Source organism: Vombatus ursinus, unplaced genomic scaffold (assembly GCF_900497805.2).
Source record: "Vombatus ursinus unplaced genomic scaffold, bare-nosed wombat genome assembly UNPS02014798.1, whole genome shotgun sequence".
Taxonomy (NCBI): Eukaryota; Metazoa; Chordata; class Mammalia; order Diprotodontia; family Vombatidae; genus Vombatus; species Vombatus ursinus.
Window position 1 is genome coordinate 29,240,202 of NW_020954576.1, and position 5,654 is coordinate 29,245,855.

At 40.6% G+C, this 5,654-nt stretch overlaps 1 pseudogene; it reads left to right on the forward strand.

The window, feature by feature from the left end:
• The first annotated feature begins 1,556 nt into the window (after nucleotides 1-1,556).
• On the forward strand, nucleotides 1,557-4,939 carry LOC114049398 (annotated as a pseudogene).
• Nucleotides 4,940-5,654: the final 715 nt, after the last annotated feature.

Genomic DNA, 5,654 nt, shown 5'->3' on the forward strand with positions numbered 1-5,654 from the left:
AGCCACCAAGTTGGTGCAGAAATTCTGAGATCTCTTGAGAGATAGTTATTCAGATTTTTCTTGAGTACCTTCAGTAATGGGGAACTTACTACTACATAAAGATGCCTCTTTCATTCTTGGACAGAAATAGTTGCTAGAAAGTTATTATGTAATATGAAAATGAATGAAAAAAAGCAGTTATTAAGTAATTACTATATGCCAATGTGCTAAGTGTTGGGTATGTAAAAACAGACAGTCGGTGCCCTTAAGGAGCTTACATTATTCTAACAGGGGAGATAATACACAAAAGGCATTGTTGGGCAGGTGTGGGCATTTGGTTTTGAAAGTAACTTAAACAATGATGAGTGAGGCCACAGGGTAGTAGATTGACACGTTTCATCCAGGAGTAATGGCAGAGTTGACTTGGTCATAATTTGTAATTCTTGAAAGGGATTGTTGGGAGAGGAAATCGTACAAGCATGGTGGCCAAGGTGGTTGATGAGGAGATGACTAAAGAGTAAGAAGTAAATGAAGCATGTCTGGGGTTTTACTGAAATTAAGAGGCAGTCAGCATATTAGTCATCAAGGGCACCAGGGTGGAAGTATCTCTAACATGGTAAGGCAACTGGCAAGGAGATGGCCTGTAGCTTACATTTCTTACATGGCTGATGTGGGATTTTTTTTTTTTGCTTGACTATGAATATTTGTCATAAGCTTTTGTCTTTCTTTTTCTGGAGGTGGGACTGGAGGTGGGACATTTTGTTATTTGAAAAAAAAATCTCTAGTTCTTAGTCTTAATTCTGCTTTTTGAAGCAAGGAAGAACAAGTTTCTTCTCCCATGATAATTCTTTGTTTTTGAATGCATATGGGGTATCTTCCCTTAGCCTTTTCTTCTTCAGACTAAATATTCACAGGCTCACAGGCTCAGGCAGCCACCTAGTCCAATCACACTTCAAATGAATACCCATTTCAATTTCTTTGCCAAGGACTCATCTACCCTTTACTTGCAGACCTCCACTGGCCCTAGAACTCATGAGCTCCGAAGGCAGCCCCATTCTACTCATGGATAGCTCTAGTGGTTCAGAGACTTTTCCTCATGTCAGGCCTACATTTGCCTCTTTGGAACTGTTTTAGTCACTGACTACACATGTGACCCTGCGCAAGTCACTTAATCTCTGTCTTCCTTAGTTTCCTCATCTGTAAAATGAAGATAATAATAATACCTACTTCTTAAGGTTGTTGTGAAGATCAAATAAAATAATATTTGTAAAAGTGCTTTGCAAACCTTAACATTTTATATAAATGCTATATTCTACCTCTTCTTCTTCCTCTTTTTCCTTTTCCTCCTCCCAAGGTGTTTATCACTGTCATGGAAGAGATCTAATAGAGTTCAAATTTAAGAGGGATTCCATATAGATGGTGTGATCCTCCATCCAGCTGGTGGATGATGACATTGTCTTCATTACATTGAGTCCTAGATGACTGCAAAGCCTCCTGGATAAGATCCATGACTGAAGAGTTCAGCATCATTATGTACCCAGGAAAAACCAACTGGATGAAGAATACCTATCGTGTAGATGATCAGATGCAGCAAGATTAAATGGCACATCAAGCTCATCTGTCAGGAAATGGACAACAAATCAGCTAGGCCAGCATTGAACAGGAGGAGGAGGGTGGGCTGGGTAGCCTTTGGAAAATTAGTGAGTTCTTTTGATGACCTTGCCAAGCTCCTCTTTGAAACAAAGGCCCATTTCTTTACCATTGATATTTTTTGATGTAGTTTGGTGGCTACAAGGCACAGAACACAACAATCTCCAAAGAATTGAAAATGAGCATCATCCAGAGGGCAATGGAAAGGTAGGTATAAGTAGGACACAATGCATTATGAACAAGAACTTATGAAGAAGTATAATATAGGATGTCATCTAATAAAAAATATGGGATGTCATCAAAGAAATGGATGAGGAAGGAAGGGAATGCATATTTACTCAGTGCCTACTATGTGCCAGGCAGTGTGCTAAGCATTTTACAAATCTCCCCTTTGATCTTCACAACAATCCTGGGGCATAGGTGCTATTATTATCCTCTGTTAAGGAAACTGAGGAAGACAGATGTTAAGTTCCCAGAGTCACACAGCTAGTACCTGAGGTGGGATTTCAAGTCAGATCCTCCTGGCTCTGATGAAGTCTGGAGGTTTAGGGGTGCTGGGACCCCTGAGATCGTGATGCTGGCCCTGCCTGAATGAATTTAACCCAAGTCTTCTTTCAGCCAGAGAAAAAGTCTATTAGAGATAAACCATATAGGCCAGACTCTTAAGGAATCTGAACATTAGTAATGCCCATAGAGACGAGTGAGCATGAGAAAATCTCAGCCTTTTGGGCATGAGAAAGTCTCAGCATTTAAATGGGGGCCAGGGTGGATCTTATATGCACTAAAGTAACTTTGGGTGACCAGGGAAGGGGCTGGGAAAAGGGTCTAGGTGAGAATTCCGATTGGAATATCTAAGAGATTGAATAGAAAATGGGAATAGATAATGAGAGGAACAGGAAGTGAGAAGTTTGAAAGGCATCTGAATAAGATCAAAAGGTGGGGCTAGGGCTCTCAAAGGGAGATAAGGAGCTGGGTCATAGACAAATGGGAGCCAGATTCCCTTTGGGGCAAGGGGCGAAGATTTGGCCCATACCCCATCAGCTCCAGTCCCAACATTCTATCCACTGTTCTACCTAGGTCAGTGAAAATGAAAGTGAATTGGTCATGTGGCAAGAGTGAATGATGACTAATGGATGGCCCATGTGCCCCATTGGTATCTTTGTGATTGCAAGAGAAAGGAAGTCTCCCAGAATATTGGGGGATTGTTATTGTTGTTGTTCAGTCATGTCTGACTCTTGGTGACCCCATATGGGGTTTTCTTGGCAAAAATACTGCAGTGGTGTGCTATTTCCTTCTCCAGTTCATTTTATAGATGAGGAAACTGAAGCAAACAGGGTTAGGTGTCTTGCCCAGGGTCACACACCTAGTAAGTATCTGAGACAGGATTTGAACTCAGGTCTTCCTGACTCCACGCTGGTGCTCTATCCACTGTGCAACCTAGTTGCCATTAGAAGATAGCTTGTGGCAAGTATTTTGATGGACTTAGATCAGTCACATGGGATGGGGAGGCAGGAATGATTTGTGATCTGCATCTCTGAAGGGAATATAGTCATGGTGACATTTCAGATCTATTTGAATGACAAGAGAACTTGAGTTCCCAACTTTGCTAATAACTATGGGCCTCAGTTTCCTTATCTGTAAAATGACGGGGTTAGGCTAGAGATCATCTCCAAGACCCCTTCTAGTTCTAAATCCTATGATCTTATGGACAGAATGTTTTCCTCTGTCTCTGGGTCTTGCGTTGTTTAGAGACTCATCACCTGCTAGGGCTCTCTACTGCAATTTGTTAATGTCTCTTATAAAAAGACTGGTGCAGAAGTGAACGTAATCCTCCAGATGTGCTTAGATTAGAAGAATACAATGGGACTAACTTTACTTGTCATGAATTCAGTACTTCAATTAATTCAGCCTGAAACAGCATTAGCTTTTTAGTAGTCACAACATAATGCTGGTTCAGCCTTCTGGTCCTTTAGGTATGAATTGTTATCAAGTAAATTCTCCTTCATTCTCCCCAAATACAATTGATTTTTTTGAACTTAAATGCAGGACTTTACATTTAACCTTCCCTTGAATCTGCTGTCCCCTCTGGCGATGTCTCACCTCTCTTTCACAGAGTACTAGAAAAGGTTTTTTTTTTTTTTTTTTTTTTTTTTTTTGTCCAGTTGCTTTCATTTTCTTACTTCCCACTTTCTTTTTAATCTCTTGAAAATTGGTTTCTGACCCCACCTCTCAATTGGGACTGTTCTTTCCAAGGTTATCAATGACCAGAGAGGGTAACTAGGACTAGCCATAGGAGTTTGGCCCCAGGGTAGAGAATTTCCCATGGGAAGGAAGTTTGTTCCAGAGTTATGAAATTTAAAATCGGCTGAGAAGTTCTTGTAATCTTCTAAGGGAAAAGAGTGGGGTCTCTCTAGGTTTCCCCATGTAAGTTACATTATCTTTAAACCATGTAGCAATTCTTGAAGCACTTTCATGATGCCTGGGGACACAGAGGTACCTGGAAATCAAATTCCTTCCTCAACTTCATCCTAGTTTTTAGATGATTACCCATAATACCTCACTGTGGGAGCAGACTCCAACTAATGGATGCATCAGATTTTGTATGTCCCTCCATGGAGAAGCTGTAGAATTGATGAGAAAGCACACCATGATGCACAAAGCCATTTGTGGGCATCTATGTGCTTTGTGCCCACTGAGGAGGATCTGATTGTGATTAATGGTATACTTCTGGCCAATAAAGTACCAGCCACTAGTTGTGGGGCTGTCATTGCCTCAAGAATGGGACTGTTCAGCCTAGAACACTGGTCTGAATCCCAAGAAGATCTTTCTCTTCCAGGCTTTTGGCATTCCCACCAAGATTTCCAGGGGCATGACTGAAACAGTCAGTGATGAGCATCTGATTAAGAGAGGAGACAAAATGGGAGCCAGGGAAGCCACATTATCAAACATGCTGAATTAATATTCTCTCATGCTCCTTTGGGGTGATTATTAAATAGATTTTTGACACTGGCAGCCTCTATAATCCTGGAGTGTTTGAACATCACAAAGGAAACTTTACACATTCATTTCTTGGAGGTTGTCTGAAATGTTGGCAATGTCTACCTACAGATTTGTTATCCAACTATTTCATTAGTAATCTACTCTGTCATCAATAGGTATAAGCAAGTCCTGGCTGTATCTGTGGAATCTGAGTATATCTATCCATTTGGTGAAAAAGGTGAAGGCATTTTGTTTAGCATTGATAACTGCTGCCATTTTGGCAGTGGCCACAACTGCTGATATTGCTGCTGCTTTTCCAATCAAGGTTTAAGTGGTAGGGAGATTGTGACTTGCTCAAGGTTTTACATATAGCAAATGACAGAGCTGGGATTTAACCTTGATTTTTTTTTTGACGGGAAACAGCACCCTTCCTACTGTATTCTAATGCTTCTCAGTCCTATACTCCTACGTGCATACTGGACATCCCCACTTGGATGTCCTGTCAGCCTCTCAAACTCAAAATATGCCAAACAGAACTAAACACATTTCCCCCCAAACACATCCTTTCTTCAAACTTTATTATTTCCGTTAATGGCACCATAAACTTTCCAGTCACCCAGGTTCACATCCTTAAAGTTGTTCTTGAATCTTCCTTCTCCTTCAACCTCCATATCCATTCAGTAGCCATCCTTACTGATTCTCCTTCCATAACATTTTCTGGATCTTTCTCCTTACTGACTTACATGCAGCATCTCTCCTAGTGTGGATCCTCACCACGTCTTGCATAGACTATTGTAATAAATATCCTTCTAACTGATCTCCCTGCCTCCATGTTCTCTAATCCATCATCTTCATAGCTGCCAAAATGATATCTTAAAATACAGATCTGACCATTTTACTGCTAATTTAAAAAAATCCCCCAAAAACCTTCAATAGATCCCAAGTACTTCTAAGATAAAATAAAAAATCTTTAGCCTGACATTTAAAGACCTCTGTAATGTGGTTCCCAACTAACTTTAATGTCTTATTCATATTCTCTATTTTAG